Raw genomic sequence first — 19,211 nt, 5'->3', positions numbered from 1 at the left:
ATACCGCTTAAACTGTTTTGCTGATATAGCCATATCTGCACGCAACACTTTGTGCGTTACTTTTTGTTTCTTTTCTTACGAGACGAAGCCACAATCTCTTCCCCCCCCCCCCCCCTTAAGGGCTAATCGTCTCACACTGTGGGTAGGGCATTTCCAAATAAAAAGAGCGAGGAGTGTAAAACAGATTTTTAGTGTATTTCGGGACTGCTGTAAGTCTGATTGCACTCCCCGCGAGAAAAGACTCAACATTCTGCCTCACTGGTTTTGTCTGCTGATCCTTTTGCTGATTCTGAACCTGACACCCCCCAAGTCTTCCCGCCCTCGAATCTTATACCCCACGCCCCCGCCTCACTCGAGTGCACGCACACGAGGGCTGCTGGATGACCTCTGACCCGCCAGCTTGCCTTGCTGATTCTACACAGATGGCCAACCGCTGTATCATACATCCTGGTGCTAGGAAGTCTGCCTTCCTGGACCAGGCCCCATAAAATCCCACATGAGCGTGACCTGGTCACACTTGGGCTTAGAAGTGAAATATACATTGCGTGATATCAGAATAAACACTATACTACATATTCCCCCCTTCGAGACACTCTAAGTCAGGGGTCACCAACCTTTCTTAAACTGAGAGCTACTTCCTGGGTACTGATTAAGGCAAAGGGCTACCAGTTTGACACACACTTCTGAAATAGCCAGTTTGCTCAATTTAGCTTTCACTATGTGTTATTGTTGTCATTTCCAGTTTACATGTAAGTGTGATTTTAACAAGAATAGCAAAAATACAGTCAAACCTTGGTTTTTGACCACAAACCGTTCCAGAAGGTGGTTCGAGAAGCGAATCGGTTGAATTCCGAATCTATTTTTGCCATTACAAATAATGGAAAAAAAATTAATCCGTTTCAAGATAAAAAAAACACCGCCTTTTTTAAGCATTTTTTCATTTGCGCATATTTGTCCGATCGCGCAACGGCAGCGCACTGCCGAACGCGCAACCGTAGCGCGTCGGTTACACCGCGGTGGTCGCATTATTGTGACAGAGCCGTCGCTAAAATTTAGAAAATATTTTTCAAGTCTTGATGTACTTTCCAAAATTTAAGTGGACCTCAGTGCGCAGGGAGCTTAATTTGGTCCGATCCCGCAACCGCAGCACGCCGGGCGCTCACTGTCGCATTGCTTTAAGAGCGTCTTTGTGTTTTGGGATGGCTTTACTGCTCCCACTTGCTTTCTTTGGAGGCATGATTAGGAGTTATATAATCCTCAAATACAATAACAACGGGGTCAGTCGGTATCCGGGCTGCGCGGTCGGGTTTTCGCGGGTCCTCCCGGCTCATCTCGCGAGGTTCGACCTCCGAATTTTGTTCGACAACCGAAGCAAAAAATCCCGAATTTTTTGTTCGAATTCCGATTTGCTCGAGAACTGGAACGTTCGAAAACCGAGGTTTGACTGTAAAATCAATAGATGCAGCTCACTGACAAGTGCCACTATTTGAGCTAATTTTAGAAGAGTCCTGCGGGCGACTCATGCGGTCCTCATGGGCGACCAGGTGCCCGCGGGCACCGTGTTGGTGACCCCTGCTCTAAGTGTCCCGACAACGGTCCGACAAGAAATGACATCGGTAATCATCATCATCATCATCGGTTTAAAGTCCGTTTTCCAGGCGCCGCTGGGTTGGACTGGGTTCTTGATATGGCTTTCTTCCACCGGGAACGGTCCATGGCCATCTCGTGGTTGATGCCGAGTGCCTTCATGTCGGCTGACACGGTCGTCTGCCAGGTCTTTTTAGGTCGGCCACTGGGTCTTGTTCCCTCTACGTTATACGACATAACTTTCTTCACCCAGTCGTTCTCGTCCTTCCTCACTACATGTCCGTACCATCGCAGTCTGCCTCTCCTCACCACATCCACTATGGCCTCCACTCCCATCTTCTTTCTCAGCTCTGCACTGGGTTTTTATTCCCTCATTGACACACCACACATCCATCTGATCATCCTCATTTCTGCTCTGTTTAGTTTTTCTTCGTGTTCTGTTTTCAGGGCCCATGCCTCACTTCCGTACGTCATACTACTTCTGACGCAGGCGGAGTACACTTGGCCTCTCATCTTCAGCGATGGGGCCTTAGATGTTAAGAAGGGCATGAGTTCCCTGAATTTCTTCCACCCGCTTCTTACCCTTGTAGTCACTGCTAGGTCCACCCCACCATCAGCGTTAAGCATGTCTCCAAGGTAGCAGAAGCTGTCCACCACCTCGTACATCTCCCCATCTACTATGAGCCCCTCTTGCTCAGCTGGGTCTGCTTGGGCGACTTCTCCCCTGCACCGCTTGCATTTGAAGGTCTCACTTGCAGCTAGTAGGCTGCCTTTTACTCCGCTGCATCTCCGGTGTACCCATCTCTGACAACCCTTGCACCGGATAGAGTTAGCTTGCACCCCCTTCCCGCAAACTCCACATGGCCATGCTCCTGACTGTGGTACCACTCCCAAGCCAGCACCACCGACCATAACCTTTGATTTTGCCGCATTCACCTTCATTCCTTTCACTTCCAGGCAGGTCTTCCATGCTGCTAGCTTCCTAGCTAGGTCTTCTCGACTGTGAGCCATCAATACCAGGTCATCCGCGTAGAGCAGCTCCCATGGTAGTCCACCCCTCACTTCCCTCGATACCACATCCATCACGATAGCAAACAATAATGGGCTGAGCACCGATCCCTGGTGCACCCCTACCCTTACTTCAAACCCATTACTGTCGCCAACTCCTGTTCTAACAGCTGTGCATGCTCTGCAGTAGAGAGTCATCACAGCCTTAACCAGTCCCTCTTCCACGCCCGACTTCCTTAGGGCCCATCTCACCACCTCCCTTGGCACCCTGTCGAATGCCTTTTCCAGGTCAACAAAAGCGAAGTACAACCTCTTCCTCTTCTCCTGGTGTTTCTCCTGCATCTGTCGGATGACAAAAATGGCGTCTGTTGTACCTTTACCAGGCATGAAGCCATACTGCATCTTGTCCACCTCTACCTGTGACCTCACCCTCCTTTCCAACACCCTCTCTAACAACTTCATTCCATGCTCCAGCAGCTTTATGGCCCTGTATGACCCGCATGCAAGTGGGTCCCCCTTCCCTTTGAATAGCGGCACCAGGATGTTTCTTGTCCAGTCCTCCGGAATGTGCCCCTCAGTGATGACACTATTACACAGGTCAGTCATCCACTGCACACCGACGTCTCCCGCTGCCTTTAGCATCTCTGCCACCACTCCAGATGGTCCAGCTGCCTTTCCATCCTTCATGGCTTTCATGGCTTTCGCCACTTCCGTTCGCGTGATCTAGCCACATTCACCCTCCACTTCGTCGCATCCCACCTCTCCATCCCAGTCATTCTCCACATTCAGCAGCTTCTCCATGTACCTTCGCCATACTTCCTTCACTCCTCTGTTGTCTGTCACGATGTTGCCATCCTCATCCTTTACACAGTTTGCACCGGTCACATCACGCCTCTCCTTAACCATTTGCTTTGCTATCTTGAAGAAGCTCTTCCGTCCTCTCTCACTCTCCAGTTCACTTGCAAATTCTTTCCTCTTGGTCTCTTGGGCCTCCCACACTGCTGTCCGTGACGCCCTCCTTGCTTCTACATACCGTGCTTGGTCTGCCTCCCTTTTAGATTTCTTCCATGCTTTATGGCACCTCCTCTTCTCATTCACCGCTCTTTCGACGCTGTCATTCCACCACCATGTCTCTCTTTGTCTTGCTTTACCCTTTGACCATCCGCACACCTCCTCTGTAGCTTCAAGCAGAGCCTTCTTCATTGCCTGCCACTTGCCATCCACACCACCCGACTTCATCATCTCCTCCACTTCTTCTGCTATATGCTCAATCTTCTCCCTAAACTCATTTTTACTCCCTGCGCTATGTAACTTCCACGCCTTCAACTTGGGAGGATGCTTCTTAGCCCCCACCTTCTTGATTCGCAGAGTTAAGTCTCCGATGACTAGGCGATGCTGGGACACACACTCTTCTCCGGGGATTGCCTTGGCATCCCTGACCAGGTTGGGGTCCTCCTTTCTGACCATGATGTAATCTATTGTGCTCTTGTAGCCACCCGAACTGTATGTTACTAATTTGGCTTCGTCCTTCTTGAAAAGAGTGTTGCACAGCACCAGCTCCAGTGCGTCGCCGAACTCTAGGATCCTCTCTCCTTCTGCGTTCCGCATGCCGTACCCCTGTCCCCCATGTACCCCCTCAAAGCCATCTGACTCCCTCCCCACGTGTCCATTCAGATCACCTCCCAGAATTATGACCTCATTCTGGGGGATCCCTGACAGCACCATGATGGCCTTGTCCCAGAACGCATCCTTCTCGTCCTGACTTCTGCCAACTTGAGGGGCATAGATTGAAATTACGTTTGTCAGGCGCTTCCCAACGATCAACTTCACAAAGATGATCCGCTCATTTACCCTGCTAATGCTGAGCACTTGATCTATCCACTTTTCAGCGATAAGTACTCCAACACCACCAGTCCCTTCATTGCAGCCTTGCCAGAAGAACTTGTACCTTCTGCCGAATGCACCCAGCATCCTTGCACTTCCACCCTTCCATCTCGACTCCTGGACACAGCAGACATCCACCCTTCTCCTGTGTAGAGCCTCAACCACCTCCCCGGATCGGTGCGACGTGCTGCCGATGTTCCATGTAGCCACCCTAACACGTGCCTCCTGCCCCTCTCTATTCCGGTTCAGGCCTCCCCGCAGTCCATCGGGCTGAGAGCCGTCATATCCACCTGCGGTTTGGCCTCCTTTTCCATCATTCTTTTTGTCGTAGGCTGATGAAAATGCCCACGGGGTACTTAAGGCTGTACCCCGCCTCTTCTGTGTTTGTCTAGCCATACTGAGAATATTTTTGGAGCAAAAAGTTTTTACAGTCGGATGCCCTTCCTGACACCAACCCAAGGGGAAATTGATTTTCTGTAGGGGTTGACTCCCTTAGCCCATTCCTCTCCCGAGGAGCCCACTGGGCAGTGGTACTATTTAACCCATAGTTGGGGGCTGGTTCGTGGGCACCAGGGCGTGTCCACACACCGGTGGGCCTGCGTGCCGCACGTCTAGGGGCCAGACCTCCTCCGAGTCCCTTGTAGTTTTGCCTGGGTCCGTGTTGTACCCAGTTACCATGTGTCGCCGCGTGGAGGCACTACATAGGGCTTGCTGTTAGAGAGGCTATGTACTGGCAGGGAGAGACTTACGCACTCGGCTCTCCCGTTCGCATACTGCTAGCCAGCGGTGAGGGTTGACAGTGAGAAGTGACATACACTGGGCACTCCACCAACACACTAGACGCATCACAACAACCCGACTTGGTCTTATGAAGTCAGACACACGACATTCAAAAATCTTCCCCCAACCATTTTATGGTTTTCTTCTACAATTTGGACCTATTTGTCTCATCCTAAATCATGCTCAAGGCATGCTACTTAAGGTTACATTAACTAGGAAAGCTCAACCTAATTTAATACCAAATTACTCCCTGGCAGCACTCTGAGGCCTCTCAGGATCCACACTTAACCAAGATTGAATCCCCAAACCCTGTTAACCAATTGAAAAAATGGATGTAGGAGGTGCCCTCGATTGCCCTGGCAGTGTCTTCAAGGAGGCTGAGCTGCAGTTTCCTCATCTTGAATTGGTCCCGGAGAATCCAGCTAGCCGCTATCAGCTTTTGCGCCACCTAACCCCCTAAGGTGGGTGGGGAGAGAGAACAAAAACAAACTCCGGCCGAATCGGCCACTACAAGTTAGTTAAAGGCCATCTCATAGAAATATGTCTTTAAACGTGTCTTAAACACAACACACAAACAAAAATCACCGCACTCCTGTCGCTGGGCCTACAGCCCTGCCGACAGTGGACACTCGTACTCACAAAAACTACACAGTCATCGAGTATCAAAATAACAACAGACACAAAATGAAACCTGGCGCCTGTGGCTTCTGTCCTGAAAACCATGTCATCAACAAATTCATCATAAAAACCAAAAGGGCAAGGGTTAACATATTCTCATGAAGTCAACACAAAATTCTCCATGATTGCCATCAACAACCTGCAAAAATGAATACAAGTTAAACAAACAACCTGCGATCCGCCCCTTGGCTGGCGGCTGAACAAAGCAAAAAACAAAGCAAAGCGTGCTTTTGTTGCGAGCAAGCACAAGTGTCAAACATTTGGTCGCTGTCCACATAGACTATCACACTGTCGGGTGAGTCCAGAGTCGTCTCACGTCATATTGTCCTTCGTCTTGATGTTTGATGCTCGTCCTGTCTTGTCCGCCCGTGTCACTGAAACGGGCCTTCTCCATCGAATCATTTCGCCTTCGATGGTGCCTCTGGTTAATCATCGAACCATGGTTACGGTTAGAACCCATCACTTATCAGTCCTAGTTATACCAATCTGTACTATACTTTCAGGTGAGAGGGATTTTATCCTCAATTGTGATCACATCACCCCAACTCCAAAGTACTTTGGCCATTCATATTGCGCACACACAGTCATAGACGATCACACGCGGACGCACACACCTACACACTCACAGACACACAGGCACTAACTCATTTGCCATTATCGCTCAGCTCTCGTCCTACAACAAGCAACTTTAGTATGTAAGTGAGCAGGCACACATTGAATCCTACAAATACCCCTTCCCGTTTGGACATTCTCATCAATTAAATATTTTGCAACATCGTCAATTAAAGTTTTTCCCGTACAAATCGTCAATTAAATTCTTTGCAAAATCGTAGTATATGTCTACCTGAGAGGCTAAATACGGGGACTGCGTTATGGGGTAGCATCCGCAACATCAGATGGCTCCTAAAAAACTCAATCCTAATTAATTTTCCTAATCAAAAATTTAAAATTTCCTTTATTGTCACGTTAACGCAGTGTTAACTGTGAAAATTAGTTTGGCAGCTCCACATGGCAGATCATGCACATACATATAACAGTATAAAATACAGATAAAATGCAATACAAAAATTAGAATATATAAATAAATAATCCTACACAGGAGGCGTGCTGTGTGTGTTCCAGACTCACCCCTTCCTCCACGCAAGTTCACCTGGAGGCCAAAGTGATGGACATTAGTGAAGCGAAATGTATGGCCTCTATGGGAGGAGTTGGATGCCAACACCATGCTGTCACAGTCAGTGATGCTACCCCTACCGCCCTGGACTCACAGAAAGAAACCTGTGATCGAACTCTTTTGGAGACAAGTGCTAAAAGTAAAAATGGATAGATAGATAGATAAATAAATAAATAAATAAATAAATAAATAAATAAATAAATAAATAAATAAATAATCCTACACAGGAAGCGTGCTGTGTGTGTTCCAGACTCGCCCCTTCCTCCACGCAAGTTCACCTGGAGGCCAAAGTGATGGACATTAGTGAAGCGAAATGTTTGGCCTCCATGGGAGGAGTTGGATGCCAACACCGTGCTGTCACAGTCAGTGATGCTACCCCTACCGCCCTGGACTCACAGAAAGAAACCTGTGATCGAACTCTTTTGGATTAATCTCAATGTGACTGTGAAAGACGAAAGATGCCACAAGTGGCCTAAACAAAAAGGCTACCAGAAATAAACTACACTCTTGTATTCTTGCACTCTTGTACGCTGCTGTGACAAGTAAATTTACCTGCTGTGGGATAAATAAAGTTCTATCATCATCATCATCATGATCCCGCCTAGGGTATGAATGCCCCAAGCAGCTATAAAGTATGGTCTGTCAGAGACTCAATCGTTCATGCACTATTTCCTTGGATCGGAGTTGGAAAATAATCACTCTTCATAGAGACACTGAAGTATTTTCTATTTTGTGTGAATCTCTCACTGATGGACAAAACAGAGAGATCCAGGCTATTGGACTAATGGTCTTGCAGAATAGGATGGTTCTAGAAGAGAGTAAAGCCATCACATCCCCAGTGTTTCCAACAAAATCTGGTTAATCAAATAAAGATGGAAAATACAAGACACTGCATCACCACCGTAAGTCTACAACCATTCGACAAGACCTCGTGGAATGCCACAGTAGCCCTCAAACATATCCTAGTGGGAAGCGAAAATCCCCACTCAACGAAGGAGGATGGTGGCTCTGTGGACGCCGAGGCTACGGAGTCCTTCCAGGACAATGGGATGGCACATGTGCCTCCGTTTATATGTCAGATCACACTGTGTTCCTCAGTCTGACACATTTTCAGGAACATCATCAGCGAATGACACGTGCAGCTGTTGCTCCCACCTTCAGTCCCCGCGACAGTGTCTGGGGCTCAGACGTACCAGATGAATGCAAGCAGTGGAACACAGGACAAAAGGTGGCACTCAGTCTTTTCCCTTGGGAGAAGATGACACCCACATCGAGTATGTTCTACAAGCTCAGCCTCCGTACAGCTATGTTCCAGGATGGAACTCCGGACAAAGATGTCCATCCCTTTTGGTGGCTGTTTGACGGCAATTGCAAGCAGCTTCTCTTGAAAGTTACAGTTCTATTAATTGCCATGCGACTATTTCTCTGTAGTTTTACATCATGCATCATACTTTCTATTTGTCACATGGTGACTAAAATGTTGACATCAGCATTTGCTGTCCAGAATATCATGTTAGTCCGGCGTGACTAAGATGACTGTGACCAACTTGGATAATTTGATGCCGACCCTGTTTTGATGTTGAACATGGCCAAAGCCGGACGGAGAGCTATAGTTCTGATAAACTCTATGTAAACTTTCATACTTTGTGATATTGATATACTATGTTGTGTATGCATATGCTCATGTATATATCTAAGTAATAGCTGATGTTTTGTTCTCCTATGGAATCTAATGTTAAACGGGGGAATGTTGGGAAATATGTGATATATTATCGTTAGATTCTATGTTTCTAATGGAAGATCTTTGCTGCAGGTGGCAGTTTGACTTTCGGAATTTCCAACCGATATGGAATGTTAAGAGAATAATGGTGTTTTTGATGGTTCAGGATGCATATGGCTGGAGCTTTAGAAAATGACATCCTGGTTTGAACAATGAAATTGTTGAGAGGTCCATACTGCTCGCCTTAAGCAATAACATCCTTGTTTGTCTGACATCATGAGATGAACATACTGCTGTGAACAAGAGAAGCTTTACATTTGTCTAAACTCCACCCATTGCATTTATTCAATAAAAAGGGGCCAGCCTGTAGCTGGGGCCACACATCCTGTGTGTGTGTCTCGGGCGCCCTCCTGCAGGAGTCGTTGGCCTGATGAAGACAACTCTCGGTCTGACGAAATTCTTTGTGGAAAATGTTGATGAGCCCAACAGATGGTCAATACAGTTATTGCAATTTTGTTGTTTTATCACAGTAAATTGGTTTATTTACATTTCAAAAACCACAAGCCATTCATTTACAAATGTGATTGCACTTTAGTTTACATATTTAAATGTTCAGATATTAAGATGTGATAGACCAGGGGTCCCCAACCCGCGGTCCGCGACCGATACCGGTCAGTGGGTCACTTGGTACCGGGCCGCCACGCCGCACAGAAAAAAAATATATATTTTTTTTCTTATCAACGATCAATTAATTCAGGTAAAGACGCTCGTCCCGGTCACGTGACATGTTTCCCCAGTCGAGCCTGCAAAGCTAGCAAAAATAAGTAAGAATTTATTTTGAAAAATATAAAAAAATTGGCGATTCTCTCCCAATTACATCCGTCGGTTCAGGTCAAGACGCTCGTCTTGGTCACGTGACATCTCACCTCAGTCGAGCCCGCGAAGCAAGCAAATATGAGAAATAAACAGATGTTTGGAAAGCTTCTTCGGAAAGGGAAAAAAGCCCAATGAAGAGACGGAAGAAGAAGAGGCTACGACTTCTAAGAAAAGGAAAGCTGCATTAAAAAGGAAATTTCTGGAGTCCTACTTAAAATATGGATTTATCGCCACAGGTGACTCTGACACGCCGAACCCACTCTGCATAATATGTGGCGACAGGCTAGCTAACGAGGCAATGAAGCCTTCAAAACTGCTTCGGCACATGGAGACCTATTAAAAGACAAACCTTAACAACTTCGGGTGTCCGATTACGCCTAGATGGGACCGGCTCGTTTCTGAGAAACAAACTCAGTGCTCCCACTAAGTCAATGTAATGGTGAGTTTTATTAATAGAATTTAATAAATAATAAGCTCAGTGCTCCCACTAATGCAACGTAATGGTGAGTTTTATTTTTATGTCGTTAATATAAATATATATTTATTATGAATGTATTATTTCTTAATATAATTGTACTATTTATTTATATATAGGCCGGTCCGCGAAAATATTTCTGACACGTAACCGGTCCGTGGCGCAAAAAATGTTGGGGACCACTGTGATACACAGTTTTCGCATGATTTTAATGAGGCAAAATAACATGCTTTTTCTCTCGAAAATATTGTGATAATCATTTGTTTCAGATGTACTGTAATTATTTTCAGTATGAAAATGAAATTTGGTGTTCAAAAATTATTTTTTCAAACTTGAGTCTTCAAAAAGAGGGGGTCGTCTTATAATCAGGGTCGTCTTATATTTGGTCCAATACGGTAATACAATAAATAAAATGTATCAACTCAAATGTATCAACTCTGCACCTGCAGCTGTAAGAATGTTAGGTCACACACTGAAAGAGAAGTTTTAAGAGCTAAAACAGCTTGGGGTCAAATTGACCCCAGAGGACGACCACTGTATGCAATGTGTTCAGTACATTGAAGAAATATCATCATAAAAAAATTATGGTAGATCAGTTGTTCCCATCAGTTTAGGTAAAGTCATGATATATGAAGCAAAAAATAAAAGTCAGGGGCCGGCGCTCGGCCGGGTGGCTGTCCGGGTACGGTGGATGGGGCTTGGACATGGCTTTTACGCACGCCTGGTCCTACTCTACGGAGCTCTCTTTCACCTCTGTGGATGGAAGTCGGGGGCCGGCCCTCGGCCAGGTGGCTGTCCGGGGACGGTGGATGGGGCTCGGACATGGCTTTTACGCATGCCTGGTCCTATTCTATGGAGCTCTCTTCCATCTCCGTGGCTGGAAGTGCCACCTCCGGGGATGGAAGTCCACGCTGCCACATGCCTGGAAGTCGACGCCGGTGCTTGGGGCCGTGTGGCGGTGAACTATTTGTTATAGTTATTTGATATATTTTATTTCGTGTAGCAACTTGTATATGTTTTTATCGTTATAGTTCAGTAGTTGTTGGCTCGTTGAATTCTTGTTTGTTAAATAAAGAGCCGTTTACCAAACCCACGTCTTTCCTTGTACTTTCTTAACGCTACAATATAGTTATATACTAGATCTGCGGAATAACGATGAGGCTGACGTCAGGGCGCACGCACGGCGTTGTTAACAAAGGATGAGGAATTTGATCGATGGATTTAATGATTTGGAGTGACAGATGGTTTGATAATATTATTGCTTATATAATAGTTATTTGATATATAATTTATAGATCGTTATATGGGCCTGTGGAATATTTTGAAGTGCAACCGCCGTCAGCGGCATGCACCCGGCATTGTTGACATAAAGGATGATCGATGGATTTAATGAATTGGAGTGACTTAGATGGTTTTATAAACGTGTTATTTATGTAATAGTTATTTGAATAACTCTGAATGTTACGTCAGGCACGTTCTCAGCTCTTCGTTTGTGTTTATGTCACGTTAGCATACCTATCTTTTAGCCTGTTGTTGCTCGTTCATGTCTGTTCTTGGTGTTGGATTTTGTCAAATAAATTTCCCCCAAAATGCAACTTTTACTACGGAGCAACTTATACTATATGTTTTTTTTTTCACGTTATTGTGCATTTTATGGCTAATGCGACCTATATTCCGGAGTGACGTTTAGTCCAAAAAATACGGTACTCTACACGAGCTTCAAATGACTTTAGAGGGATTGGCATCCTGAAAACATGAAATTGATTTCTTCAGAATTAATTTCTTAGAGGCGGTCAGAACTCAGAGGGATATTTTCCGAACTTAGCTTATTTACGTAACTCTCGTCTCCCCATGAGAGCTGCGTTAGAACAGTGGGCCCAAAGGAGAGTTCTAACCCTTTAAACGGAGAGCCGGTTGCTTACATTTGATAAGTGCAGGATTTGACAATATTTAAAAGGGCAAGAAATTAATTGAATCATACCCTCTCGAACTGAGTCGTACCAGACTTAATCAAAACAAATCATTCCACTTTAAATCAATCCAACCTTGAATTATAACTCCGCCCGACCCTGTGATTAATAGCCTTTAGTAGGTAGTACAGCATGGATATTTGAAAAAAAAAAAAGCTTTTTGAAAACATTTATTAACAGCATTAAAAAATATATTTCACCAAAAAACTATTATCAGTGGTTCTCATTAAATATGACACTGTTATTATGAATAGCAATTTCCATCACTTCAGCGGCTGCAGGTCAGATTTATGAAAGATGTTAATAATTATTATAAATAATTATACAACGGCAAACATTCTGACTAAATACATCATCTTGAAGAATGAGTGAAAGAATACATCGACCGTAATTTCCGGACTATAAGTCGCGTTTTTTTCATAGTTTGGGTGGGGGGGCGACTTATACTCAGGAGCGACTTATATGTTTTTTTCACAAATTTTTACTTGATCATTAAGACATCACTTACAAGTATAGTTGACCACTTCCCATGTTATTTTTAGTATAGTTGATCACTTCACATGCTTTTATATCTTTATCTTGAACATTTTCAAAACATAAAAAATAGAGAAAACATCAAATAAAGCAATTAACACTTTAAAGCACCATATCCAAGTACACTGTCTGGTGTATGTACACTTGCTCCATTTTTGCTCCTCTTATATTTATTATTATTATTTATTATTATTTGTTTATTTATCATTTATTCAACACTCTTATTTATTCATTGTTTGTGCCTTCTTGGGTTTTTTTGTGTTGCTTGTATGTATATGTGTACTATCTCACCGAGGGATAGTGGAAACGTAATTTCAATCTCTTTGTGTGTCTTAGTATATAAAAAAAAAAAATCGACGATAAAGCAGACTTTGACTTTGATAAAACAACATAAAAAAATTATATTTTCAGACGAAACTGGATGAGGGCGCTCTAAATTTCACCGTTGGCCGTGACTCATCAACTGGGTGGGCTTAAGAAATATGGCACCAAAAAGAAACTCATATTTTGCAGGTTACAAACTTCAAGTTGTAAAATATGCAGCTGAAAACAGTAATCGAGCAGCAGAAAGAAAGTTTGGAGAACCGTGATGTACCAATGGATTACTATTTCAAGTGACGTCAGTAGCGCGGCGCGACAGTTGTTTACATACAAACGTGCCCACATAAGGACTACCGGCATCATTAGCGGTGATCATTTCTAAGTGACACGGAGGACAAAGAGTTTGAAGGAATTAAGTATTATGGCTTTTACGCACGCCCAGTCCTACTCTACTGAGTCGGGGGCCGGCGCTCGGCCGAGTGGCTGTCCGCGAACGGTGCGCGGGACTCGGACATGGCCATTACGCACGCCCGGTCTGTCTGGAAGTCCACGCCGCCACACGCTTGGAAGTTTGTTTTGTTTAATAAAGAGCCGTTTACCAAACCCACGTCTATCCTTGTACTTTGTTAACGCTACAATATAGTTATATAGTAGATCTGTGGAATAAAGACGAGGCTGACGTCAGGGCGCACGCGCGGCGATGTTGACAAAGGGCGAGCAATTTGATCGATGGATTTAATGGAATTAAAGTGCACGGATGGCTTGTATTATAGTTATTTGAAATATAGTTTATCTATCGTTATATGAGCCTGTGGAATATTTTGAAGTGCAAGCGCCCTCAGCCGTTGACAAAGAACGATCGATGGATTTAATGAATTGGAGTGACACCGATGGTTTTATAAACATGTTATTCATGTAACAGTTGTCCTTAATCACTCTATATGTTACGTCAGGCCCGTTCTCAGCTCTTTGTTTGTGTTTGTCACGTTAGCATACCTATCGTTTAGCCTGTTGTTGCTATTTAATGAATTGGAGTGACACCGATGGTTTTATAACATGTTATTCATGTAATAGTTGTCCTTAATCACTCTATACGTTACGTCAGGCCCGTTCTCAGCTCTTTGTTTGAGTTTGTCACGTTAGCATACCTATCGTTTAGCCTGTTGTTGCTATTTAATGAATTGGAGTGACACTGATGGTTTTATAAACATGTTATTCATGTAATAGTTGTCCTTAATCACTCTATATGTTACGTCAGGCCCGTTCTCAGCTCTTTGTTTGTGTTTGTCACGTTAGCATACCTATCGTTTAGCCTGTTGGTGCTATCGTTTAGCCTGTTGTTGCTCGTTCATGACTGTTTTTGGTGTGGGATTTTGTCGAATAAATTGCCCCCAAAATGCGACTTATACTCCGGAGCGACTTATATATGTTTTTTTTCACTTTTTGGGCATTTTATGGCTGGTGCGACTTATACTCCGGAGCGACTTATAGTCCGGAAAATACGGTAAATAAAATAATAAAGAAATCAAAACGCCAAAACTGTGACGGATATCTGAAAATCAGAGCAGAGCTTTAACTCACAAACACCTGGTGACAGAGGTGAGGAAACGGGAAACACTTCCTTAAAGTTGGCCTTAAAACCTTTAAAAGTTAACATTCGTCGCAAACAGGTGGCTTGAGCATCCTGCATTTTTTGAAAATGAGAATGGTTGCTAGTTTCAATCCTTACTGTTTGTACAAATTATTTTCAAAATGGATTTTTTTTTTTTTTTTACAACAAACTCCCCTTCACTTTCAGTGGTAACAGTGTTGTTGGTCTCCCTTTTTTTGCTAGTGCATCATAGTCTGGAGTAAAATTTGTTGTAGCAATTTTTAGGATAGAGCCGAGGTGTCCGTTAACCTAGGTCTTGACGGGGCTTTGTTGATACACGTCGGTCGAGCCAAATTGTCCACTCCTTTTTAAACACTCGGCACTCAGTGTCCGCCTTGCTTTTCCTTGGGCCACTCGTTTTAATGGAAGGATTCCAGGGGAAGGTTTGTGGGTGGCTTTAGCGTAAAACTGTATCTGAAAGCTCAGCACGCGAATTACGAGAATGCTGACATCACAGCCCACACTCGAAATTCGGCACTGATAGAAATAGAGCGCGGAGTGCGCCGGGTCAATACTACTGAGTACGTACACGCACTTACGAGTGTGCATCCAGCTTTCTGACACTGCTTCCGGGAGTAAATGCGCAGTCATTGCAGGGAAAATGACAAAAAAAATGTTTATTAATACAATTTATTCCGATTTGGCGGGCCAGATGTGGCCCGCGGGCCGTAGTTTGCTCATGCTGCTCTAACCGCAACCCAGGGAGCAGATTGTGCTTTATTTGTGGAACTCGTATTTACTTTGCAGGTTGTCAACTGCAGTCTTGGAGAAGTTTGTGTCATGTCTGTGAAAATGCATCAACACTAATCCCTTACTTTTCATAATGAGATTGTAACTGTGATCGTTTTCAGGACAGGGTCGGCAGGCTCCAGTTTTCAATTTGATACGTTTGACATGCGTCCGTGTGTGGATTATCTTTTGTGTATCATTATGAATTTTACTTTTTGGTATTATGGATGTTTATTGTGGGCGGCTCGGTGGTGCACTGGGTAGCACGTCCGCCTCACAGTTAGGAGGGTGCGGGTTCGATTCCACCTCCGGCCCTCCCTGTGTGGAGTTTGCATGTTCTCCCTGGGCCCACGTGGGTTTTCTCCGGGCACTCCAGTTTCCTCCCACATCCCCAAAACATGCTTGGTAGGCCGATTGATCACTCCAAATTCTCCCTAGGTGTGAGTGCGAGTGCGAATGGTTGTTTGTCTCTGTGTGCCCTGCGATTGGCTGGCAACCGGTTCAGGGTGTCCCCCGCCTACTGCCTGATGACGGCTGGGATAGGCTCCAGCACGCCCGCGACCCCCGTGGGGACTAAGCGGTACGGAAAATGGATGGAATGGATGGATGTTTATTGTGAGGAGAGCTGCATGCGCAGCTACATGAGGGTGATGGCTTTTGTTCATACAGCCATGTGAGATGCTGCCAGTTGAGTTTCAGGAACTGAGAATTGGTGATTCCAGGCCAGGATGGCATCTGGAGGTACCCCAAAGTCCAACTGGCGATGGGTGTATTACTTTGGACATTGTTATTTTTACTTTTTATCCATAGTGACACATTTTTTAGAATGTGTCAAAAGGGGGAGGGGAAAAAAACCCCAAAAATTCCAAGCCTCGCTTCTAACGTTCTTTCCCATAACTTCATGCTTTGCTTGATCAACATAACACCTCTGTATCTACTGCAGTTCTGCGCATCGCCGTCGTCTGAAATAAAAAATAGGAACCAGCACCTTTCCTCAGGCATCTTCTCGCTTTTTAGGGAATCTCTCCTGCCATCTCTCCTTGATAGTTCCATGCTGCCACTGGAATGTCATCTAGGCTAATTGCCTTTCCACTCTCCATCTTTTACAAATGTCTGGGTATGAATTTTATCTACATTTATTTTTCTCACTCATTGGCAGCCCCACAGAGGGACTTGAAGCGGCTCCACAGAGGGACGTGGTGTGCCAACAGAGGGACCCTGGTAGTATCAACGGTTTTGATGACCTCAGTTTAACTGAGGTCAACAGAGGGAGTGAAGAAAAGGGGTCGAAATACAAAAAGTCCTGCCTAGCTACAAAAACAGATATGCTCAAACCTCATTGAATAAAGTACATAAGCAGACACGTATATTCACATATTAAATCAATAAAGAAAACATTTTAAGCATATAATTATACCTACACACCAAATCAATAAAGGAGACATAACTAGACATTTTTGAGAGGTGGTAATGAGAAAGGTTTTTATAACTTTATGATCTGATATGTATTTCTGTGCACTTTTAAATAACAAATATTTTTTGATATATTGCCGAAATAGCTTAATGACCCTTAAGGAACTGTTTAAGGCAGGGGTCTCAAACTCCAGTCCTCGGTGGCCGCATTCCTACATGTTTTGCAAGTTTCCTTCGTTAAACACACCTGATTCAAATGATCAGTTCATCCTCACGTTCTGCAGGAGCCTGATAATTGAATCAGGTGTGTTTAATGAGGGAAACTTGGAAAACATATAGGAATGCAGCCCTCGGGGACTGGAGTTTGAGACCCCTGGTTTAAGGCATGTCTGATGTTTTTCTAAAGCACGGACATTGGCAAAGTCATATGAAAAATGTTCCTTAATTGATTTTATCTTATGTTTTGATTAATGCTAGATGTGATGTCATATGTTGCCTAATGCTAGACGCTAGTTTTGGATTACTACTGAACGTTCTGGACAGAGGGAAATGTTTTGCCTAACAATCAAAAGATAGTGTCAAAAGAACAAACAAACAAATGCATGGTAAGTGGTGAGTAAGAACTTTGCATAGTCAGGGAACATTAACAAATTGATGATATCACACCCAAAAGTTCACATAATTCCGTACAAAATGACAAGATTGAAAGGATGATGAAAGGACGGTGTGCGACAGTGGGTGAAGTGGATGCATGTGCAAGAATGGTTTACAGCAGGAGTCGGCAACCTATGGCTCGTGAGCCAATATGGCTCTTTTGGCGACGGTAAAAACGTTATTAAAAAGAATACATTAGTACACTCAAAAAATCGTTGGTTTTAATTAAAATACATGCATTTACCGTAATTGCCGGACTATAAGCCGCACCGGATTATAAACTGCACCAGCTAAAATTTAGGGATATTTCTTTTTTTTTTCTTACATAAGCCGCACCGGACTATAAGCCGCACGTGCACACGAGTTTTTTTTACAAAGAAAGACAGTACATGGAAAGCCTTTTTAATATTTTAATAACATACTTGAACATGTCTTTCTAAACATTGCCTGTGACGCAGCAGTAGTACCGCAGCAACGCGGAAGTGTACATTAGCGAAGAAAGACTGGACGCAGAAAGTTTTTTTAAAGCTTTAATAACATACCTTAACATTTCTTTCCAAACACTGCCTGTGACTCGGCGGTAACACAGCAGCAACACGGTAGCACAGCACGAACAGGGCTGGTTAAAAAAAAAAACATACCAGTAAAAGTAAAAAAAGAGCCGTCTTCATCTTCCTCCTGTGCACTGAAACTATCAAAGTCTTCCTCCTTAGTGTCCGATTGGAATAGCGTTAGATATCCTTCGCCTCACACTTTCTCAGTCTCTCTTTCGTCGTCGGTTTTATGCATTTCTTCGAGTGTGAAGAGGTTCTGTTCATGCTAATCTTATTCATGCACGAAGCGCTAAATTATATTAAACTAGTGAGCGACACGTATTGCTTAAAAGCGGCATCATATGCATTTCTTTTATCCCCCATAATGACGGTTTGTGCTTCCTGTCTTTGTGTGAATGCGGGTGTGTGCGTGACGCGCGAGACGATCACGTCTTCTTCGGCACATTATTTCTTCTTCGTCTGTCTCGTTCTTACTTCCTGCTAGAGCGCCCCCTGGAGACCGGAGGCCGTAAAAATCCATAAGTACGCTCCAGAGTAGACACAAGATAATGTCATCAACATCGACTGCCTTTGGCTTAAAAGCGGCATCATATGCATTTCTTTTGTCCCCCATGATGACGGTTTGTGTATAAAGGCTTCCTTTCAGTAATGCCCGTCTTGATCGCGTTCTGCATGGTGCGCGAAATGTAAACACAAACTACAACGTCTTCTTCGGCGCATTATCTCTTCTTCGCCTGTCTCGCTCTTGCTTCCTGCTAGAGCGCCCCCTGGAGGCCGGAGGCCGTAAAAATCCAAGTACGCCACGCCGCCGTTTAAGGTTCAAAGTAACCTTCTGAATAAAATGCATTAAAAGTTCACATTCATTACAACTTGTTTTTGGTGAGCAAAATGTCAGAAGAATTGAATTTAAATGCTGATTGATTGGGTTTTAATACAATGCAGATTACTTCACTGGTTTCTTTTATATTTATACTTGTTTGATTTAAAAGAAACCAGTGAAATGATTAAAAAAAGGAAAAACAAGATGAACTTAGTACAATTACAATGCAGATTGTCCAAACAGCGCCACTGCTTTGTGTAATCTCTGAGTGATATGGCAGAGTAAGAGAAAGGGTTTAGAGCACAGGTGTCAAACTCAAGGCCTGGGGGCCAGATACGGCCCGTCACATCATTCTATGTGGCCCGCGAAGACAAATTGTGCAT

At 44.2% G+C, this 19,211-nt stretch overlaps 1 protein-coding gene across 2 annotated transcripts in view; it reads right to left on the bottom strand.

Annotated features, from left to right (window-relative positions):
* Positions 1–19,211, bottom strand: part of LOC148404750 (uncharacterized) — a 43,678-nt gene that overhangs the window by 16,345 nt on the left and 8,122 nt on the right. For both annotated transcript variants that reach the window (XR_015861607.1, XM_088391532.1), the window contains exons 2-3: positions 7,335–7,389; positions 7,066–7,244 (exon numbers count right to left, since the gene is read on the bottom strand). The gene's annotated coding sequence lies outside the window, so the exon portion shown is untranslated. The remainder of the gene's footprint in view (positions 1–7,065; positions 7,245–7,334; positions 7,390–19,211) is intronic.

This window comes from Syngnathus floridae, chromosome 1 (genome assembly GCF_059516105.1).
Source record: "Syngnathus floridae isolate MCC-2025c chromosome 1, RoL_Sflo_1.0, whole genome shotgun sequence".
NCBI lineage: Eukaryota > Metazoa > Chordata > Actinopteri > Syngnathiformes > Syngnathidae > Syngnathus > Syngnathus floridae.
The sequence above is the reverse complement of the archived record's forward strand: the minus strand, read 5'-3'. Positions and strand labels throughout refer to the sequence as shown.